Source organism: Astatotilapia calliptera, chromosome 10 (assembly GCF_964374335.1).
Source record: "Astatotilapia calliptera chromosome 10, fAstCal68.1, whole genome shotgun sequence".
NCBI classification, from domain to species: Eukaryota; Metazoa; Chordata; class Actinopteri; order Cichliformes; family Cichlidae; genus Astatotilapia; species Astatotilapia calliptera.
The window spans coordinates 21,446,594-21,471,185 of record NC_137431.1 but is presented as its reverse complement, the minus strand read 5'-3'; the positions used below and the strand labels follow the sequence as shown (position 1 = coordinate 21,471,185).

Sequence of the window (24,592 nt, the reverse complement as noted above, 5' to 3'; positions counted from 1 at the left end):
CTCCTCCAGATGTTTCTGTCCCTGCCGCAGTCCCCTTACACCTTGTAGCTCTGCCAGCCAAAAACTAACTGGGGTTAACTCCCTAAGTCGTAACGTGCTGAAGCCTCATTCCCGTTCAACTCAGGTGTCTCTCAAACTTGGTACAAGAACATTTTGAACTAGGAGCCCTAGCTGAAATAAAAGACGTTAATAGCTTTCTGGTTTAGTCCATTATAAGGGTCAAGCCTGTATGTATTTAGCTAGCTGGACGATACAAGGGCAAAGTTATATAACATGATATGCCCTAAGATTTTTTTTAATGTGCTATTAAAATGCTGATCTCAGAAGACTGAGTAGTTTTCTAAATGATCTGAGGGAAGGCTACTGTAAAATGAAGGTCACAGATCCACACAAGGTCACAGGAGTTTACAGGATCTAATTAATCCTTTTTGATACGGCTGGTTGATGTTTGTTTTATGAGCTGTGTTAGCATTATTATCAATGAGAAAATCTTGATGACCTTTGGAGTAAGAAAAAGTACAAGACAGGGCCCTTTAGTAAAGCTATTGAAAGCTTCCCCCCAGCTCCAAACCCTTCAGCTTACCCCCAGGATGTGTTGTGTTTATTGACACAATCTAACCCACTGGTAGTTAAAACACACATGATCGCACTACTCATCAGTCTATGGGGTCATGGAGGCACACAGCAACGTGACTTCTGGGTGGGGTGCAACGGGTTGTCCCTGCATGCATGCACACAAAGCATTTTGTGTGTACTGATGCATATCTGTATCATACATTCAACAAACACACTCATTAAGATGCAGCATGCACTCTGTGTAAACATACATTAATCATCACATGCTTTCCTCACACAAAATTCCACAGCGAACCAGCAGATTCATTAATCAGGTTTAATTCTGCCCTCTGAAGGGCATTTTAAAGCAGATCAAACGGATAAATGGAGAGTAAATGTCAAAGTCTCTTTCTTCATCTTTACAGCAATAAAATCTATTTGCACAGTTCCATTCAAAAACAATTAAGTGCTTTACACACGCGAACAGTAAAAGTAAATACACTCAAACACCACCGGTAGGTTTCACTTTCCTCTTTTATTCATGTCATTTATTCATTAAATGGTCATAGAAGCAAAATAAGAGTCATGTGCAAATAAACAAACACAAAATGAATCTTTTGTGTGCAAAAATTATAACAAAGATTCCTGCCCAGAATTAGACCTCAGACATTACTGGGTTGTCTCCAGTTAATGACTGAAGATTGTAAAAACTTCATGTTTCTCAGGTGACCTGTTAAGGTTTTTACAGGATTTCCTAGAATGATGGGAAATATCTTATTGCTAATTTACAAGTGTATGGTCATCCGTTTGCAATAGAAATGTTGTGTATTTTAGTGCGTATGCTGTGAAGTTAAATTTGATATATTTGTAAGAGGTGTCTGATTCCTTCTTCTGCAGATAGTGGACCTTCATAATGCAGCTCCATCGTTGCAGCAAAGACATTCCAATAACATTTTGAAAAGAGTCCAGCATCATCCTGAGAGCTGATCCTGTAAGCTGTTGCAAACTTAAATGAGACAGGAAATGCCCATGTTTTCCTCCTCTTATCAAATTCAGGGTCGCGGGTGTGCTGGAGCCGATCCCAGCTACCATAGGACGTGAGGGTACACCCTGGACAGGTTGCCACCTTGTTGCAGGGCTAAAACAGAGAAACAGACAACCAGTTACACTCACGTTCACACCTGTGGGCAATTTAAAACCACCAATTAACTTAATGTTACAGAATGCTTATTAATGATGTGACTATGTGACAGAAGTAATAGGATAAATTCTGAAATTTCCAGAGCTATACTCTCGCTCAAATTTAGTCAGATGCAAAACTGATCGGACAGCGCTTCACAGTGTAAATGGATAAAGATCTGAAACATACTGCAAAAAGCAGCCCAAGAGTTTCCCAAAGCAAAGAAATGGAAAATTCTTCAAAACCAAAGTCAGTCCCTCGATTTCATTTCAATAAAGCGTGCTTCCAGTTACTGAAGACAAAACCTGAAGGTACAGAGGCCCACAAACAAGCAGTAACTGAAGGTGTCTAGCAGAGTGGCTCACAGAAAGAAATGCAGCCTTTGATGCTGTCCATGGGCTCTAGACCTCAAGCAATCATTGACTGATCCTTTTATTTTAAGTTTTGTTAGCTTGTCTATTTAATTGTGAGCTTCTAAAAAAAATACCTTGAATTAAAGCTGAAACTGATTGTTTGGTTTACAATCCTTTGTTGTGGTGTACAGCAAAACAAATTCATCGAACTGTATATAGATTCATTTATACCATTCAAACATTACAGGCCTGCCATCAAACACCCTTAATCGTGATGCCTGTCAAATGAAATTTAGATCAAATGTATAGGAATTGTGCATTGAAAGATGAGTGGTCTATGTTAGTAATCTTGCTTAGCATGCTAATGCTATTCCATTCTCTATGTGTGCTTATTTTAACCCGGTTTCTCTGTAGTTCTCGTTCTCTTTGCCAGCAGTAGTGGACAGATGGTTAGATCAAACCCCATCAAACATTTACAACCTCACTGACACAGCCTCCTCACGGACGCTCACTCCGTGACATCACAGAGGTCCACCCATACCACCCCCACATGTGCATACAGATACAGTACCTAACCTTGTTGCAAGCTTAGAATTCTTTTATTTTGCTGAACTGTGAGTTTAAATGCATTTTGCAGTAGTGTGAATCGTAGAGAAACTCTCCCCTTCAACACTGACAGAAACGATCCTATATGCTCCACTAGACTTCAGGTTCATGCCAGGTTTCCTCTATATTGTTAAGATTTTGGTCAAGGACTTCCATCAGGACATATTGAATCCATCAGACTTGTTTTACTGCAGCCTCTAGTCCCTGGGGTCCTGTATCTCAAATAAGCGGAGAAGGACGTTAGAGGAAGGGAGGACAAGGATGATGAGTCAAGAGAGAGAGAGAAAAAAGTGAGAGGAGGAGGAGGAGGATGACAGTGTTGAGGAGGATGGGAAAAGAGAAACGTGTATGATAAGCAGCCAGGCAAGGAAAAGAAGGAGGAGGAGAGGTGGAGGTGGCAGAGGAGGAGGCACGGGAACTAATATGGACAGCTGCACTGCTGTCATGTTGCAGTGTCCTTCAAGCTTTCAGTAAAACAACAAGCAGAGTTTCGCGCCCACTGAATGATGACGACAATGTGCAGAAAAAGACGCTTTTCCGCAGAAAAACTCAGAAGACCCTGGGCGTCACTTCGTCACTGAATTCTACTTTTACCTTCTGACCTAAATGCAGGTTTTATTTACATTGCTATGCACCAATTCTGCTGCTCGGAAACAATATTTTTTCTATGAGAAACACACATAGACGCCCACGTAAACACGCAGAAACATCATCAGCGCTGACATGCAGACAAATACGTGCAACAGTTAAAAAGATCTTAATAACCATTGGTCTGTTTCTCTCCAACAATCCCACTGAGATTTGGTTGCCAAGTCAACCACGGCCACGTCGATGACAACCAGGCAGTAGTCAGCTTGTCTTCACCTCTATTGTGAATTCAACTGAGTCAAGCTCACCGCTTGTATTGTGACTTAGTGTTTTGCTCACTTTTCTCAGAAAAAAAAAGAGCAGCTTGCCGTGGTTTAAGTTTACGGTTTTGTTTGCTGGATTAAATTGTACGTTTGTCTATATTATGCCTTTTTGCACAAATGAGTCACAGCTGTGTCTTTTCCCAGGCTATGAATTGGCTTGATGAGATCAAATATCTTTCAAGAAGCAGGGTAAAGACAAGTGGTCAGTCTAGCCAAGCCAGCAGGATTTAAAATTGCTAGCTTTACCAACAGGCATAGCAAGTTTACTTGTGAAGCACATTTGAAAAACCACAAAGACCATTTGAAGTGCTTTACATAATGAAGAACTTCAATGGCAGTAAATAAACTCAGAATTTCTGCGTTTCATTTGCACTCTGGATAGTCATCAGACACCCGATGAAAATAGAAGCCACTGAGAGGCTGGCAGCAGTACTTTAAACTATTTTCTGACACAAAGAGGTGAAGCACTTCACTTTTCTTAACCTTTGTTGGGACTCTACAGTCACAGTTTGTCAGTTGAGGAACAGGAACTTGAAGGAGCCTTCAGCTGTGTTGCAAAAATACTTTTTTCCTTCTTTTTTGTAGAAAGTTGACAGGTCATCCTGAGCTGCAAACAAGATCCATTATAACTCTTTTATAATGACTTTTAACTCTGAACTTCAAAAACTTTCTCTAGGTTAAAATAAGAATAACAACATCTTGAGTCAAAGTTTATCTGAAATACAGGTGCAGGTTTGAGCAAACAAACCATGAGGTTGCACCAGATGGCATGAATAGCCACCTTAATGGTTATTGGAACACCACTTCTTAGACCTGTATAGCACTGGTGTACGATAATAGATGGACATAAAACCATGGTAATGATGATGTATGTTTCAGTGTAGAAATGCTGAACATTTCACAGGATTTTGATGAAATGTGCCTCAGTGGAGGAAAACTGCCTCTGAGGTCAGTACTGCTGGAGCAATGCCTAATGGAGCTTAAAGTCGGACTGCAACAGAGCGAGAGAAACCTCGGGGAAAGGGTGTTACTTGTGCCACAATATATTTTGGTACAAAAAGCTGCAATCCAGATGAGATATGTTGTGTTTACAAACTGCAGGAAGACTTTAAATAGCCTTACCATCAGGAACTTTGCACGTCAGAAAACTGCCTATAGCATGCTCATACCGTATTAACTACGTGTTACTTCTTTTGAACAAAAAAAATGTAAAAATAGTTTTAATTCGTGTGCAGGTGTCATCAGACGTTTGCATCCACTCTTCATGGTATCTTTGGGCTTTTAATAATTGCTTTAAACTGTTCTTTGAGGAATGTTTTCATGAGTAAATGTGAGGCTTTGAAACCTACAGTAAGAACACTATAATAGCTGTCAAGCATGGTGACAGTAGCATCATGCTCGAGGGCCGGTGTCCTGCAGGTTGTAGTTAACACCCTGGGTCAACACACCTGAATCATATGATTAGTTCATTACCAGGCTTCTGGAGAACTTCAAGACATGTTGAGGAGGTAATTTAGCCATTTAAATCAGCTGTTTTGGATCAAGGACACATCTAAAACCAGCAGGATACCGGCCCTCGTGGCCTGGAGTTTGACACCTGTGCTCTAGGGCTACTTGTGATATTTGTACATTGCACAAATGGGATGAAATAATGAATAAGGACGACTACCACCTTCTTCAAGGTCATCTCAAATTAACAGTTAGATAGTTGAAGGTTGGACACAGTTAGGTGTTCCAAAAGGATAATAATCACAAAAACACACATACAAACTTTTTTTCTGAATGAATTAAGCATTAAACTTCTGAAATGGCTTTCCCAAAGCCCCGATCTCAACCCTATTGACAGTTTGTGGTTTATGTTTAAAAGTCGGGTCAAAGAAATCCTAAAAAAAAAAAAAAAAAAAAAAAATTACCAAGATATTCATGTCCCTGATGAGTGTATGCAAACCTCTGTCCACACCTGTAAATCTGTTTCCACAAGCCCCACTGATAAGGGTGGTAAATTTTCACAAATTTACAATGTGAAGCTTTAAACTAAAAAAAGAAATACTGCATTGAGGCCTTTAATGGTTTAAACACTGGTACTTTACTTACTAGCTGCTTGAATTCCAAGCATTGATATGACATGACTGAATGGTTTAAAGTTATAAATGCTTCTGAGTAGCACAAAGAGGCTTTTATAGCATATTGTTACACCTCCACCTATAATAATCCATATGAGTCGCCATGCAATTTTTTTGCAGACAGGTAATTTACTCCTAATGACACCGGGCACACAGGTTACCAAAACAAAAGTGGCACAGACTAACAGAGGTCACAGTAACACGGTGACGTTGTTTGCAGAGAGGCAGAAGTTTCTAACGCTTGCAGATTGAAAGGCCATCTTTCATATGAGATGATTCAGAAAGATGGTTTGCAAAATATTTCTTTCTGTTACGCCTCCACCCATACACGCACATTTCAACACACATACACGCCTTAGCCTTGAGAAACTCAAACCCAGAGCCGGTGAAGAGACTAAATGCTCTCTCCAGTGTTGACAGTGCTTGACTCATTCTGCAGTGTCCCTGCAGTCATTGAGATGCATAGCGAGGTCTAAACAGAGCTCTGCCAAGTTGTGGGCACCCATTTAACCATCGCAACGAACACGCGCGCACACACGCACATGCAGGCACAGATTCAGAGCGAGGAAGAAACACAGTGACCAGGCTCATATTAAAAGGATATTCATTCGGAGCTCTTAATTCTGTGGTGTAAATGCAGAAAATATGTGTAATTGTAAAGTTGATGTTTTTTTATTTAGTTAGTTTTCATTTACAATCCAACATCAACACTGGTCATAAAACCTGCAAGAGCATGGCCATGCTAGGTATGCTTTAATTAGGCAAGCCATTATTTCAGAGCTAAATACTAGCTGAAGTGTTCTAGCGTGCTAACAGTGAAAACAGACCACTATGTTAGCTAAACATTTAGCATGCTAACATCAGTCTAGCACAAAACATAGCTGAGGCTTTCAGATATTTGTATGGGTATCCTGGAAAAGTTCTTTCCAGCAGAGCCCAGAGGAAGATTCGGGGAGAAAGTAAAATCATTCAGACTCATATATCTGGACCACATTTAAAGGTGCTCTATCGGGTAGGTATTTTATAGTGCGGTGGGCCAGTGGACAGAGCACACCTGTTATATTTGGATCAAAACAGTTTCCTCTATTTACTTGCAGACAGGGCGCATTAAAAGCACCATAATATTTGGGTCAATAAAAATATAAAATGTAGCTTTTAGTTTGCATTTGTATCTTTTACACCTCTCTTCCACAGCAAAGAAATAAATAAAATAAATCTTAGCACTACAAAGGAAAAACTGAAGTTCTTTTACCCACCTGCTCCTTTGAAAAGATAAATAACGCCACTTTTTTAAGAAGCTCAACAATTTCTCAAAATTTCTATTGGGTGTGACAAAAATATAAAGAAACAGGTTGGTTTAAAGGTTATTCGGGCTCAAGCTAAAGCACAAGTTTCCTAAGCATCAGTGTGAGTCTGGTATCCAGCCTGATATTACAATCAGCTTCTATAATAGTGATTTTGCGGAATGAGCTTTTCTCTCTTGAGCCAAATGTTGGCTTATACCCCACTAACCTCAGCTTTTCTTCTTTAAAAGTCATTTTACTTTAGAAGAAAGCATCTCAATAATTGTATTTGCAAAAATGCTACAGGCATTCACTTCCTGTAAAGTCAATTAAATTTGCAGCCCAATAAGACATCAAATCTAAGTATTACCACCAGTGTGTTAGCTTTGCATGCTAATATTGTGCTTTAGCTCAAATGTCCTCAAAGCATACTTGTAGCTCCCTGCTGCTAGCATGACTTTACACTCTAGTCTTGTTTAATTGTGACTCTTGAATCATCTAACATTGTTTACTGGGCTGCAGCTACTGCTGCTCTATAACAAATAGCAGTAAATGTGTCACACTATACTGAACTTAGCTTAAAATTCACCATCAGTCTTTTTATTGTCATTAACAATATGCTTCTATTAATGGAACTGACAGATGTGCAGATAGCTATCTGTTATCACACCTCTGCTGTTGGTAAGTAACTAAAATGTAGTGAAAAGACCACATGAAACTAGAAATAGCAAGAAAGTTTTTTTGCATACACATTCAGAAGCAGATGTGTGTGAGCTGTAAGAAGCAAGAAGTGAAACAAAGGTTAAAAGGCAGTGGTTTATCTGTATGCATGTAGGGAGAAAGGTTAGCACCATGAGAGATAGACAGAGATGTGTTGTTTTGTAGTTAGATTTCTCTTCTTCCACTAAGTCACATTTACCCACCAAGAACATGATAGTATCTAGAAAGACTGGCAACAGCTGTATTAAATTTGTTGTAAAGAGTCACTCCCTTTTAACTGGAAGAACCCTCCAGCCCAGCAGAACCATTAACCATTTATTACGTGAGTTGAATCTCTGTCTTTAAGAGGGAATCTTTTTATATATACATAAATGACACTGGTAGTGTCAATAACCTGATTTTGACCCTTATATTTACATTTTTACATTACCAATTCAGTTGAGATTTGCTGCCAGAAAAAGACCAACATTCATCACACACAAGTGTCATGCAGAAGGACACTTGAAGAATCTTGCTATTATTGCACCGGTGTGAAATCTTTTTTTCCCCAGTCCTCTCCTCAGCCATGCTCAGAGCAGAATGGATCTTTTCTTTTTGCACAGAAAAAATAATAATCACGTGATCATGCTCTTCTAATTGGGGTCAAGGAGAAATAATCATTTAAGAAGAAAGATCTCCCTTCCTCTCCTTTTATCGCCTTGCCCCTTCATTTTATCATCTTCTGGGGACGGTGTCACAGCACACACACAAAAACGCGACCTTGCCGTTCCACTCCAATTTATAACAATTGCTGTGTGTGTTCTATGTCTGTATGGGCTGTGTGGGCTTGTGTGGATGTGATTGTGTGCATTTTACATGTGTGGTCATCTTATAAGGCCACAAAGGAAGCTTCTTTTTGTTCTCCAACAAAAGCACCTGACAGAAATGTCTCAGATATCCTAACAACTCTAGACTCTACACACACACATGCATGCAGAACAAACACACACACCTGAAGGCAGAAACAAAGGATAGAAGAGCATGCAGACAGCAGAAGCGTGACTGTGCACATGCAACGTCATTTTCTAGGAAGCTCTTTAATTCCTGTAAGAGAGAAACTGCATTGTCATTTCTAACAGAGAAGCCATTTAGTTTCTGACACAGAACTGCAGCATCAACGTTAGCACTGACTAACAGGCACAAGCAAGGTTTCAGAACATCTGACTTTACAAAAAAGTCTTACATTTAAACTACAGTGCAGCAGTTGATGGTGACGTCAGGCAGCTCCTGTCTTTCCCTGACTATGGTTATTTACACTCACACTGCTGATTAACACACCCCACTAAGATTGTGGGGTTTTTCTCAGATGAACGTTGAAACGATTGCTTTTATCCTATTCCTCATCTTCTCCCTGGAATATAATGCTTGTGGAGTGTGCACTGTATATGCTCTATACACTGTGTTAGCAAACTTAAAGGCTGTGTATAAAAGATGGACATTTAATTTGCTAATTGCCTAATTGATTATATTTTATGTGTTTTTGATGTGAGTGGGGCAGAACAGGTTGTATTTGCAGTGTGATCTTCTGAGGATATAAATGAAAAGTTACTGTTGTGAAATTAAAATGAAACAATGCTTGTATCAGATGGGACATTTTAGCCTGTTGGTATTTGATTGCTAGATAACATGATGACATCATATATCAGGCGATTTAGCGAATTATATCAAGATTTCTTTCACTCTGCTTGCTTTTACTGCAAACGACAGGTAGTATATAAGACAACAGGATTACCATGACAACCTAAAAGTGTGATTGTAAGGGGTTTTTCTGAGATGAATACGGATTCTTCCTAATTAGTGTGAAGTAACATACAAACCACATACTAGTATTTCATTCATCAGAACTGAACCACAGACTTCATGGCAGACTTGGAGTACAGTTACCTGCATAACAGGCCATATTATTTGGCACATAATTGCCTTCAAAACACAAAACAATGGTTCAGTCACACTAGAATAAAAATTGGATGCTAACATCCTTGTGACTAGCAAATATCAGTAGTTGCTCTGCAAGTCGGATTTACCAGCTGGTCACCAACTATTTTCAATCCTAGCAACCTGTCTCCAAGCAACTGGGGTCTGACTTGGACTGACTGCAACCAATCTCAGACTGTTTGCAAATAACTGCTGTGTAATTCATTAATGCAGAGTTTGCTAAAATGTTAAACTCAGTAACACATAAGTGTGACATATGTGTGTTACATATGTGTGACACATTTCATTACAACAGGGGACTCAGACTTGACTCGACTGGTTGCCAACTGGTTGTATTCTAGTTATATTCCTATTCAAAAACAAGGTTTTCTGTTTAATGTGAACTCTTGTGTTTGTGGACAGCCACAAATGTATCATCCTCAATCAGTTCATCGCAGTTAGTTGTTGTATTATTAGAAACAGGTTGCATTTAATTGATTTTATTCAATGGTCACCATCTTGATGCACCAAAGTCACTTTGAAGATGGCAACTGACTGCAACTGGTCCCTGAAGTAACCATTAAAGGCACCGCACTGCATTTGGGTCACAATAATTTTGGTTGTGTCGTAGTCTCCAGCTACTGTTTTCCCCGAGTATGTCTGTTGCACAAATCTGTTGGGATTGACTCACTTTTGGAGCAAGTCTCAAGCGGTCATTCAGAGATTTTTTTTTCTCACATTGGGTTTGCTTTCGCTTTGTCCGGTGAAAAATTGTTTGATTGTTCAGTTGACGCAGGGATAGTGTAACTGTTTATCAGCATTAGCGTCATTTGCACAGATGGTGGCACATTTTCAGGAGTGAGGTTTGATGCTTTGCTCATTAGCACCTTGTCAGTAAGGAGACAGCAGTTATTCTGACGCCTCACTCTGATTTTACAAACAGATCGACTAGAACTTCATCTTTAACCTTTACAATCAGAAACGTATTTCACACCTCTTCCACACATTTGCACCTCATCTCCACCTTGTTTCTTTTTAACATTTTTTTGCCTCCTCCTGTTGTTTCTTTCACCTCCTGCTGTCTCCAACTCGCCTCGCCCCATTTTGCTTTTGTGTTTCTCCTCCTGCTCGTCACCATCATCACCACTATTTTCCCAGCCTTCATCTTTCTATCTTTTGTGGTAGTCTGGAAAGCACAATACTCTGCTTTCGCACCAACAGACTCGTCATAGCAACAGAAGTGACTGTGACAGGCTGTATATCTAGGAGAGGACAAGAAGAGGGAAAATAGAGGGATGAGAAGGCAGTCGGGAAAGGAGGCAGAGGGGTGGAAGGAAGAGATGCTGAAATTTGCCTGCCTGATGAAAGATACTGTGGGGAAAACAGCAAGCTTTGCTATCCGAAAAGATAAGTAGGTCAGTCCTAATCTGGGGTTGAGTTTAGCATATAAATAAATAATGCAGTCAGCTTCACAGCAAAAGCACCATCTAGGTAGAAAAACTCATAAATATAGAAGCCAACTGCACTGCACTGTGTGACCTACGCTGCATCCAGCTGCCGTCCACTAATCTTCACGTCTCTGATCACAGCATCAGTTTTGTTTTCTAAAGTGCAACGATGATGATGTACAGCATCATAGTGGCGAACAGACGTGTGGTGACAGAGGCAGATGTTGTGTATAGCCCGAAAGAAGCTAACTGTAACAGAGCCAAGATACAGCAGATAGCGAAGAGGTAATCAGTACCAAATGTTGTCACTGCATGCATGTGTGCAGCCCGAGAGAGAGAAGAGAAAGCCTGGACTTTGTTGAGGAGATGGCACTGTTGGAGATATGAGGTGCATTAGACAGATGGGACATGTGATAGGTCACATCTGGTAATGGGTGGAGAGGACAGGAGAGGAGATGCTGGAAATGATAAGACAACAGCACAAAGTGAAGGTAGTAAAAAGGCAATGCACACTCACTGGCCACTTCTAATGCGATCCAATATTACAGCTCTGCCATAAACACTACTTTTTCCAAGCATCTATTGTTTTTGTTTGACTGCTAAAGGTTATAAGTCTACCGGGGTCATATTGGTTGAAGGGCACTATATTTAAGTGCTCCTAATTACCTGGGACATAGAAATGCCCCTCCTAGATTGGCATTTCTCAGTAATAAAGGTTACTGTTTTAATCATAGCCTGTCTATACACCCACTGGTTTTTGACTCTTTATTTTGAAGCTTCAACATTAGCATTTTGGCTGCTACCATGTTAGCTTTTCAGAGCATGAAGTCACTGAATTTGCATGATTATGGAGCAGAAATACAGAAATAGTTCATTATTAGCTAAACGATGTGCAGACACAGGTATTTGCTAATTAATGCTATGTAATAATGCTATGTAACTGAAGCATGAGCTTCTTAGACTGCTTCTGCAGTACCACACAGCAGACTGTCAGAAATTACATTGAAAATGCTCCAAAAATCCACAAACACTACAAACATAACTGAGAGGTCCAGTTCACTGACTCCAGTTAGCTGAGGTGAAGCAGCACAGATGCCTGTGTTAGCAGTCAAAGCAGCCATCCATCTGGATGTGTTAAAAAATGCCCATCTTACAGTCTTTATAGAGGGGTATATAATAGTATATTTAGGTACATCGGTCGACTTGCCTTCTTCATTTGTCATTATCACGCTCACCACATTAGTAGAAACAATGTTTTAACTTGTTGATGGTTTAATTAAGAAGCTAGAGTTTGTCATGAATGATAAACATGAAACAAGTAGCCTAGCTTTGTTCAGAGTTTGATGCCATTCTCAGCTCAAATGCATTAATACAGACTCCAAAGCAACTTTAAATATGGATACATTTTTAGCACTTATGTTTATAATGTTTTTCCCCCTATTAATACAGTTAATGTCACAGTTCTTTCATGAACATCTAAGGTAATATTTCTGACCCTGAGCCATACACAGCTTTGTTCATTAACCTGGTTCTATAACATACATCTTGCTTTGAGAAACAACACCTACACTTAACCCTGCGCTGATATCTGGGACACTGCTGTGCACCCTGGCACGCTTCTTTATCACCATCATCCTCTGCTGATTTTAATCTGCTTTCCTTTACACCAGCGGGGTGTTATAAACCCCCACTTTCATTTCCCTGTGAGCTGAAACAACACCTTCCCTGCTGGCATTATTCTTTAGGTTTCTAATTCTTCTTTGCAGCAGCTCAACCATTTTTAACCCATTCCATACCATTTTATGGTCCTTATGGATAACCAAATGTATGATCTAACATCACACGAGATGTTTCCTGTTATACTAGATTGTTTGTAGTTTCCTCTAAATAATTGTATACAGTAAATACATAACTTTAATTTTGATGGGCGTAACTATATAGGCTACACTGAGAACAGGCATGTATTGCACAGTCAGCTGATGACCTGCCCATAATTGTAACCAATTTCAGTACAGTCTATGTTATTCTGCAAGAAAGTACAGTCTCTTAGAAACCTGATCCATTAACTAAGAGAGACACAGCACTCAAAGACTAAAGAATTTAAATCTATATGAGAACTATTTAATGGCAAAGACAGTGGCTGTCCTACTGCACACCCCAGACAATCAATCATTGGCTCTATCACAGCCAAACCGGGATTAATATGCTAATGGTGCTGTTGCAGTGACACATGTGCACCTTGTAGGTTCATGTTTCAGCAATGTGGTGGCAGACATATCTATTCTTTAACATAATAAGGATAAACCTAAGTGTAATTTACATTTTTCTTGGGTGATTGTGATTGGCTCTTTCTGTTGTGCCATCAATGAAGCCATAACTGTGTGTGACTTTTGTGCAAGCAAAGTAGAAGTAAGCTGCAGAGAAATAAGCCTCTAAAACCTTTCTTTAGAGTCAAATCAACAAACTTTTTATTATTTTTATTTTAATCAGATATCACGGTAGACTCTAGGCGTGCACAATAAAGGTTATATCTTTTCTCTCTCCTTATTCATTTAGACATGCTAGTCAAAATAACTCGTAGTCCATTTGAGCACTCACGATGTTTTCTGCTATGAGCCTCATTCACCCATTCACTTTTTTCTATGCCTTAGTGCTTTTATCTAACATCCACACACACAATCTAATGAATATATAGGGAGAACTCAGGCTTCAGCATCATGCCCAAGGATACTTGGAGTGGAGGAGCCACCCAACTGACTGCAATTTTTACCAACATGGCTTCCAAGTGGAAAGAAATGCTTTTGTAATGACTTTGGAGAGACTTCCTTGTACAGTCCAGCAAAAATAAAATGCTTATTGAACCAGTTCTCCTGCATGGGACCAGCCATAAGCTGTTATAAGAGTCAAGGTGACTGTGCTGGCATTTGTGTTAATAACAGCATGACAGAGGGTGACTTGTCACACAACACTGTGGGCTTATACAATATTTCAGTACGTAATGAATGAGCGCAGTGGAGTCTCATGTGGACAGACCATCACAATGTCCAGTTTTCAGTGATGAAGTTAGTAGTTTAATTGAGTTGGTAGTTGTCATAATGTACTATGTAGACTAGTTATAATAGATGGTAAATTAACATAACTTTTACACCCGGCTTAGGTAATACCAGAGTGCACAAACGAGGCCGCAGCTGAACTGTCATTTAAGCATTAATTTCATTAAATTTATAATCAATGATATTGTCCAGCGTCTTAATGACGGAGCTGTGATATTGATAAATCTGTTAACTTACACAGACTGTATCCGACTTTCCTTCCTGCCTTCAGATACGCTAACCTTTATTAATATAGCAGCTTTTTCCCAGTCTTACTGACCTTTTTTAACACTAAACCACTGTACAGCACTTTTACTCTCATACATGCTCACTCCACTGCTTTATCTGCAGCAGCTGTGTTACTATCTGTCTGTACTATGTTTTTAACCGCTTTATATTTTTCTAAGTTTATCTTCATTTTTAAAGTGAGCCGCTATGTTATCGGTAATCTCACCCATTTTTGTAATTGCTCAGTTGCTTTAAACACAACCCTCTTCGTGTGAACAAGTGAAACCCTGGGTTAACGTGGCACGCTGATGACCAGCTTTAAGTGATTAGGATAAGTGAATACAGATAACGGATTGTTGAAAGGGTTGCCACGGCCAAAACAACAGGGGCGACCATGGCTCAGGGGGTTGGGAAGCGTATCTGTAACCGGAAGGTCGCCGGTTTGATCCCCGGGCTCTCTGTCCTGGTCGTTGTGTCCTTGGGCAAGACACTTTACCCTACCGCCTACTGGTGTTGGCCAGAGGGGCCGATGGCGCGATATGGCAGCCTCGCTTCTGTCAGTCTGCCCCAGGGCAGCTGTGGCTACAACCGTAGCTTGCCTCCACCAGTGTGTGAATGTGAGAGTGAATGAATAGTGGCATTGTAAAGCGCTTTGGGTGCCTTGAAAAGCAAATCCATTATTATATCACTATATAACCCCCTATAAAAAAATTAATAAATACATTTTTAAAAAAAATTCAAGTGTCTTAGCTGCCTCCCCAATTTAAAAAGAAGAAAAGGTTGTTAAAAAGACGACACCTACAGCACCAGGACTGCTTTTTTAAAAATATATTTCCAATATTTACATTATATACACACTTATTTAACTTTTTCAGAGCCAAGAACACTTGTCCACACAGCTGTACCGAACACAACACACAGGAAGTAGGGAAAGCCAAGGTGGTCTAGCCAGGTCTCAGTTCAAAGTTGATGCTTCCAGTCTCCAGCCAATGGCAACCTGCCACCTAGAGCTTATGTAACTGAAAACACAGAGCAAATTTAACAGCACCACACCCAGGCGGTGGGGATCACATACAACAGACAATACAAAATTACGATCTGGGTCATAACAGTCACATGGATGTGAGTCTGAGGCTCTTCATTATAATCCACAGAAAACCTGTGGGCCATTTATTTTGCACAGTTTGATGTATAAATGGGCACAGAGGGCCGGCCATAATGGGTGATTTGATTCCCGAGGGCGACGAATGACCTCACCATGTGATTGAACACCAGCGCTGGTATCTCTGGTTACTGTCGTCCTAGCAACAACCGCTAATTCTATGTGTCCAGATCTGTGTTGATGACGACAGCCTGGTTTGGACAGTTAATCTCATCTTATCAGCAGAGTCTTTCTTTTTCCCCCCTCTTTCCCATTAAATCTTGCAGACCCTCATCCTCCTTATTTATCTTATCTTCACCTCTATCACTGTTTCTGCTGTTAGGACAGCACACTGGTTCCACCCAGTCTATATAAATAACCCTAAATGTTGCTTTCATTCATTGTGTTTCTGCTAAAATATGTCAGGGGCCCAGCTATAATTGGGCCTCTATGGCGGAGACAGCCGCAGCCAGAGGCGTTATGTTTTTGGCTTGCCAGTCTGCACAGACACTTGGACTCTGGCATTAACTGTTCAGAGTTTGGTGGCTAAAGGTCAAGGTCCCTATAATCACATCCATCCCATTGTTCTGAATCCAATGTGTCAGGATCCTCTGAAGAGAATTACATTACTTAGCTGGCTTAACTTGGACTGAACACTGAACCAAGTAGAACTTGATGGGCAGAGCTTAAGATCACTGTGACACTAATTTCAAGAAGAAAAATGATAAAATGGTGACATTTTATAATCAAAAGGTCAGAGATCATGTCTGGACAGTCATGAATTTAAACTGCGACATGACTGGTTGTCAGAGCCGTACAAATGTGGAGCTGTAGCTCCCATTTTTACTACACTGACTGCTTTTTACAGTGCTTATGGCTTCCTCTTAGCCGTAAGCCATAAGCATTAACCAAAAATGTCTATCTTGTTGTGGCAAGTCTTTAGCATGCATCCTAGAGGGAGGATGATTATTTTTTTACTTTTTGCACCAATTAATGTAATTTATTTTTTACAATAGTGACTGATCTACCAACCCAGGGACAAGAGAAACCAAGAACTTGCTGCCTGAAGTTGAATAAAAGACTATAGGTGCAGAAAACACACTTTGATGGCTTTGATCGTGTTCTGCTTCTTTCCGTGCTGCACTCCGTCACCTTCGAGCGGGTTTCATAAGACCAGTTCAGCTTGCTGGTAGAGTGCAGTGTGTGGCCTGACCGAGCACAGCTGCTGTTTATGATCTCCTGTTGTTATTCCTACCCCATTAGGACACCACAGAGCAGCTGAGGGAAACAACAAAGGCACAAACACACAGGCACCAACACAAAGGCTGAAACTACATCCACACATCCAGCACGCTGATTGATTCTGAACCTGGTGTCTGCACAGCACCTGTTAAAGTACTTTGATTCTATTTCTCGATGTTACACTCTGGCATTAGTAACTGTGTAATTACACATTTGTGATTAGTAATTCCAAGTTTGGTCCGGGATCATGGCACTTTGATGCTGGCAGTGGAACAAACGGAAAAGCTACCAGTCCAGCGTGGCAAAAGTAGGTTATTTATTCAGAAAGGGTGCGGCTCTGATTCGAGGTCTATTTGAAAACCAAACATGTTAATTCAATGTCAAATATACAAACTGAAAACAACAATTATACTGAGGGTTAATAAACTCAATTTATTCTTTAATGACCTCCTTTTTATATGAATCACAACCTGCTAAAATCTGTCTTTGCTGAAAGAGATGCTCTTGGTACAATGGTAATAAAATCCTGGAATAAAGAGTCTTTTAGGAGTAAAGATAATTTGGTGGTTTTATGATCCATGGTGCATAATATAATTTTAAAAACAAGAAACATTCAAAGGGGTGGAAATCAAATATGAATACAACCCAAATATCTGTATCAAATAAAATATTCATATATAAACAGGATACAAATTGTGTTTTAATTTTACAGCTGGCTATTATTTTTCTTTACTTTCCTTGCTCTCAGTGTTACTTCCAGATGGAGCAGCCAGCTGTTCTTAGTGAAATGCTCTTGCTCAGCACCAGTTAACAGATACCAATGAACACAGTGGAGCAATTAGCAGCTAAAGAGCCAAATATTTCCTGTTAAGAGTCGATGGACAACAAAATGGAAATGCTTAACACAATATATTGGCCACGTTGACACAAAAGCAGAAAATAAATGCAAATATACTTTCACTCCCACTTTCTGTGCAAACAAACCACTTTTTGTTAGCAAGTTTGTTTTACCACCATAAAAGCTGATAACATCAGTATTGTGCTGCTATGTCTCAGTTTAAGAAGAAACAGATCATCAGGTTTAAATAAATAGAAACAAATACTTGTCTATTTATCCAAAATACAGTACTCTGCAAATGTCACGAGGCAAAGTTCCTAATTTGTTTGTTCTTCCAAGGACCCAGGCTTTCTTTTTTTTAAGTGATCTTGAGCAATAATTCTCCAGGCTTTCTGAAGGTCTTTCACAGTTTTTCTTTGGCCATTGGCTGATTTTTCACTGTTTTTCAGTCCAGTCCTTGTAGCTGACTATTTTCAGAGGTTAAGCCACTTAACGCTGATCTATAAAAGATTCAAACATCTAATTTAAGATATGAACCAGTGTTATGCCTACACATAACAGAAAAGTTAGCAAAGAAACCATTTTACATTGTATCTTTAAAAACTTTGTTAAAACACATTGTTCCCCATTTCTTTAGATGAATTCAGTTGAGTTCAGTTTTATTTTATTTTGTTTGTACTGTGCCAGATTACAGCAACTGCCACCCTAAGGTCCTTTATATTGTAAGGTAAAGATCCTACAATAATACAAAGAAAACCCCCAACAATTAGAGTCCTTTTCCATGCCACGTGGCTCAACTCTATTCGGTTTCGGACTTTTTCCATTTCAGTCAAGTACAACCTAACGTGCACGCAGTTGATCTAGCAACGTGGCCAAAAGTCCCATGATGTAATTTGTATGCAACACAAACGCCACAACAAAGGAGCACATCAAGGCGATGGCATACCTACTGCTTGGTGTATGACTCTTTGTCAGACTCAAGGACAACTGTGTTGTTTTTTTGTCACCATTTCCCCTTATGCGCAAGCATGTGGTGAAAGTGGGAAGGAAAAACTCCCTTTAAACAGGAGGAAGCTCTGACAGACCTATGCAACCTAAGAATGTATAAAAGATTTCAAAGTTAACACAGTTTGGCAAACATAAAATTGTATTCTTGCACCAAAAAGAACTGTTAGTTGAAAACATAACATGTCTCACCACTGTGTGAGTGTGTCCTTAAAAGATCTGAAGAATCTGGACAAGTTGAGGACAAAAGAAGAAGCAGCAGGCAGTATGTAAGAAGTCGTGTCTCTTAAAAATAGGAGGAGGGGGGGGGAATCCAGCAATGATCCGACATGTGACTGAAAGATGCATCTGGCCCTTGAGATGATCCACCTATTGTTCACTGAAGCCTCAACAGAAATGGTCTCAGTGGAAGGCTGGCTCTCAAGAAGCCATTCTTAAAGGAGCCAAACAGTAAGAAATGATGATGGTGTGCCAAATTACACAAGAACTGGACTGAAAATCAGTAGCAACAGATCGCACAGAGTCAGGTGTCCAAATTAGAAATTTTTAGTTTAAATTGTCAGGTGCTCATAAGAGAGCTACAACAGTGAGTCTCTATAATTATGAATGCAGAAAAGTAAAATCAGATTTTCAACAGTTTAGTTTTTTAGACTCACACTGCCAGTGCAATAAAAGGATATCTGGAACTCTATCAGCCATGGATTGGCCTCCCCACAGCCTGAACCTCAGCTTTATTGAAAGCAGTGTGGGACATCACTTAACTGACAATGACACAAAAGGCAACCAACATACAAAAATGTGCTTTGAAATATCCTGGAAGAAGCCTGGAAAACTGTTCATGAAGACTACTTAAAGAAAGATTGCCTAAGAGAGCTTAGACTGCGTTAAAGACTAAAGGTGGTCTTATTATCAAATACTGACTTTCAGGCTTGTCAGAACTGTACAAACTCTGTTTTTGCCTTACATACTGTATTTCCATGTGGGTTTGCACATGTGTCAACAAATTGCTGTCCCCAATTCCCCACATTTCCCCTGTCCCCAAATAACATATAAAGAAATAAGGCATAAATCAAGACTTTCGTAATGTAATCTATAATAGCTTATGTTCCCTTTACTTACTTCCCAACCTGCCACGGCAAATGGTCTGATAGTTACTACTGCACGCTTACAAGTCCTAGCTAGCCACAGTGTGTTTGGTATCATCTGACCTCTTTCTCTCTCTCTCTCTGCTCTTACTATTGACTGTACTGTGACTCAGAGATGTTGTTCACAGCTTCCTTTTCAGACATCTGTGACCTTACCTCCTCTCCTCTCACTTGCCTCCTCCTCCTTTTCTTCTCCTATTCTCTTGGCCTCCAATTGACTTCCCACCTCCCTCATCTCTCTGCAGTCATTCTTCCACCCCTCTCATCTCTGGACATGGGAGAAGGAGTCAGACAAGAGCACAGATGCAGTGACAGGCATAGAAACAGGATGGAGAGCTGTCTCCTCCCAAAGCATATAAAGAAGTGTGAAGAGCTTGAAACACAATCTTTTTGAGCAATGACATCATTATGTGATGCTTTATTAAACTCATTTAGGCTTTATCAGGTGGCAGACAGGCCCGATTTAACTGACTGTCTATTTTCAGCTTTTTATAATCTTTTTAAAATACACTCTTTTTCATTTGAATCCCAGAATTAGACTACCCAACTCCTTACTGCAATCTCTGGCCTCTTTGAGATACAGTACATTGATAAACAAATATTTGAGCCTCTTTCAGGCATAATTGCATATGATGCAGAATTCATATTAGAATCAATGAGTGCAAGCTGCCCAGTCCTAGAAGCAGTGAATCAACCTATTACATTCATACCCGTCAATCTTTGTTAGTATGATGTTTTTTTTACCATACAGGATGTTTATTCTGCATACATCTAAAGTCAGTGTCACACAGCAGGAAGCGTACACTATGACGCTAACTGCTTCAAGTTACCTGATTTTCTGATAAAAATATTTTGGCCTAAAACTATCTATTATACTGAATGCGGTGTTCCTCTAGTTGTCTAAATGGACATTTAAAATCTACAGCACTAGTAAATGATGGTGAAGTATTATGGAGCTCTTTTGAAATCCCTTACTATACTCTTAGGTATCCACAGTCTTCTTTTTTTTCTCTTCCTGGGTGCCTTTGAGAGTTCTCGACATCTTAGATCTTGGCACGATGACACCAAAAGCGTTCTCATCCCAGGGTGACGCCATACACAGCAAACAGCAAAAAGAAGACCAGACTCTAGATTTCAGCAGTTGAAATCACCCTGGCTCACCCAACAAATGTTCATTAGCACCTAATCTGAAACCCCTAATTTAAATTTATGAAGCTGAAGATGTGAGTAATGTTGATTTAACTATTTCAATGTGATGCGCTCTTTTTTTCCCCCCTTGACAACAGGTTTTGTGATTGTAAATGGCCTTGACCTAGCTCACGTACACGGTAGATTGAACCTAAGTCAGCGGTTTTACACTTTGGTTGATGGGCATTGATGATTATGGGCAGCAATAGATCTACCAGATCGAAGATTTTTATTCACTTATGTTTTTACTTTTATTTTTAGGTTTCCTTCATAGTGGATGTTTATAACACTAAATGACGTCATTAACACACCACCCAAATTTACACTCTTCCTCCTTAGGTACCAAGCATGCTTAAGGTATTTCTACCGCTGTGACAATCCACTGGTGGATAAATATACTGGACATAGATGATTGGGTGTTTGCGCTTTTTGTTGTTCTGTGGACTCACACAACTGAGTAGTTTGGTCTGTTATAGCCAGTGTTGGGTAAGTTACTTTAAAATAGTAACTTAGTTACATTACTAGTTACTAGTTACTTCAAGTTACTTGTTACTTTCAAAGTAACTAGTTACTAGGGAAAGTAACTTTGGTTTTACTCAGAATTCTCTTGTTAATGTGTTTCTTCCATAACTTTGCCAGTCTTCTAGCTTGCTTACTTGCCACAAGTGCACTGTGCCACCTACCAATAGAAAGGATATGATAATGTGCATATTTCCACGAGAGAAATCCCACGCCTGGACCGTCATTGACTGCTGCCATGATTCTAGCCTACGTCACAGAGTCATGTGCGCCTTTTACATCCAACACAAAAACTGCAGTCGTGGTGCTTTTGATTGTACTCAGAACTCAGAAATTCTGCCTTCTGAATAGGAAGATGTAGGTAACACCAGACTGCAGATGAGCTGCATACAGGGCTGGACTGGGAAAGAAAATTGGCCCGGGCATTTTGACTAGAAACTGGCCCACCATTATAGGAAAAATCATAAAGCCTTTGAATGAAAACAAACACTGTTGTGACAGTGATGTGCACTGTTTTGATGGTATATATGCATCAATCTATCAATCGTTTGTTGTAAGATTCAGATAATTATTTTTTAAAAGCTAGACATTTTAAATGAGAATAAGAAAGAAAAGTATTTCTTTGTGCCCCCCATTCCCTGTTAATGCCCTACATGCCCCCTTGGCCACACTTTGCTAGATCCGCACCTGCACAGTTACCAGCTGTCAGCTACCTAAAAAAGGATCCTGGTGTTATTTGTCTCTCAGAAACAGTTCATAACTTCCCTTCAACTCATTCATGTCACCTAAAAGGTAAACCTGTTTCTCCATCACCTGTTCAGCTCTGATGATCCAGTAAGGACATCTCCTGGTTTCATCTTCATGTTTCCCTCTCACCAGATAACCAAACCATATCATGACCAGCAGCTTTTTTTTTACAGCTGTGGCTCCAGCAAACATCAGCTGATACTAGAAATTAATATTAAATAAATTCTAACAACAGCTGATCAAGCTTAAACGTGCTGCTGTTGTTTAGCGCGACATCCGCTGGTTTCCTCTTTCGGCGCAAAGTGAGCGATAAACAAACAAGAGAGCCGATCAGCTGATCATTGGTCAGTTTCATGATTGAAGTAGAAACGGGAGAGGGAGGGGGGAGAATGAGAGAAGAAGAGGCAGCTGTGCAGCGTAAAGACACAGAATAACTCCAGCTTTGTGCCTTTTTCATTGTAGCTGAATTACGGGACAAACTGTTCCTTTTCACCTCAATAAGAAACGCGTAATATTTTCTCTGAATACCAGACGGGACGGTTGGCAACTCTAATAACTTATGAACAAAATAAGGTTCAACATCATTAACTTCATAGCACCCACCCAGCTGTGTAGAAACTCCGTCATGCTAGCTAGCACGCAGTACGGAAAAAGTCAGAATAACGAAAATAAACTCCACCTAAGCTTGGTTTATATCTGACCCAGAGAGACTGCAGGTCATAACTTCTTACCTGAAGTTCAGTTCACACTTGGACCGGCGGCCGCCTCGGGTCTCTTTTCCTTCTGCGTCCCTTTTCCTTCATCCACCTGCTGCCTCCACCACTTGCTAATGTTACTGAATCTGTGGAAACTCCGCGATGCCACCACACGAAGTAACGAGTAACGACCCTATCTAAATCCCAGTAACGAGTAACGCGTTCCTGATTTTGGCATAATAACTAGTTACCGTGCTCGTTACCACAATAATAACGTAGTTACTGTAACGCGTTACTTAATAACGCGTTGGTCCCAACACTGGTTATAGGCATCCAAATTTTAAGTCTCACATTTAGCCATTTCCACGTCCAAACTCTTTTTCAGTTCTCAAACTCAAACAAATACTGTAGCATCACTGAGAACTGAAAGTGGCTCAGTTTATTTTATCTTTAATAATAATAAAAAACGACCTGTGTGGCTTCTCCCCCAGGTGTTACAATAAAATTTAACATCATTTTCAAAAATCAGGAGAGTCAGGTCACATGTTAGTTAGGTATTACCCCCATTAGCTTTACGGATCTCTTAAGGTTTCATAAAGATGTATATTTTTTTCAGTAAAGGTTTAATTGAGCGTACCTTTTTTTATTATTATTGTTTTGGGTTTTTTTGGCGCTATGGACTGCATCCCACGCAGAGACTAAAAACCCATCAACTTTCTGTGGCAATACAGACACTCCCCTCTCCTCCTCTTTAATCGGGGTACCGGCGGCACAACAAAGGTTCCTAATGACAATAACTTCCAAAAATGTAGAACCGGAGAGAGATCATTTAGCATATTTTGGTGTCCCATACCTGTTCGCAGATGCAATTTTGTTGTCAGAGAAAATTACACTAAAGCTTTCTTAATCTTCCTGGAGCCCTGATTGTGCGGCACGGTACTGTTCTGACACTAATTTTCATTCCCGATGGCCCCCGCCTGTCACGTTTAGCTAGTTTTTGGGTTCATACCGTGTACTCTCACCCCAGCAATTAACTTAGATTCACTTTTTTTTACTACAGCAATATTTTTGCTGTCTTTTTCTTTTCTTTACTTTTTTTGTAGATTCCAGAACCACAAAATAAACATAAGGAGGAAATAGGTGTAAATCATTAATAATTATTTATGTTTACTTATATTTATTTTCTTCTACTTTGTACAGTGTGCATTTTTCTCTGTAGTTGCAAAGTTTATTGCTGTAGGTTATAGGTTACTTTTTATTGCAGCCGTATTCATTTTTCTGCTGTAGAAATTTGAATTTCCTAGAGGACTAATCTCTTAGTCTATCTTATCTCATCTTATCTTATAGTATCTTATCTTATCGTAAACCTCAAAGTCCCAAATACAGCAACATATCCAGGATTTGGGTTTTTCAGGGCTGTACTGAAACTGTAAATGTTTCTAAGATGCAAACAACATCACATCCAGTGCAGTCAGATCGGAGCTTGAGTGATCTATAATGTGCAAGCCCCCCCGGGTTGAACTCTTGTGACAATAGCTGCAGGTTATTGTTCCAATGCTTCTGATGATGAAAAAGGACGACTACAGAAAAAGTCGAGATGCGATTCTCCTCACAAGCAAC

The 24,592-nt window shown here is 39.9% G+C and overlaps 1 long non-coding RNA gene across 1 annotated transcript; it reads right to left on the bottom strand.

Annotated features, from left to right (window-relative positions):
* Positions 1-1,071: 1,071 nt before the first annotated feature.
* LOC145431437 (uncharacterized) lies at positions 1,072-23,700 on the bottom strand. Its single transcript, XR_013911742.1, has 3 exons — positions 23,009-23,700; positions 19,980-20,091; positions 1,072-1,693 (listed from the first exon to the last, which is right to left on the bottom strand). It is a non-coding gene; the product is annotated as an uncharacterized LOC145431437 (long non-coding RNA).
* Positions 23,701-24,592: the final 892 nt, after the last annotated feature.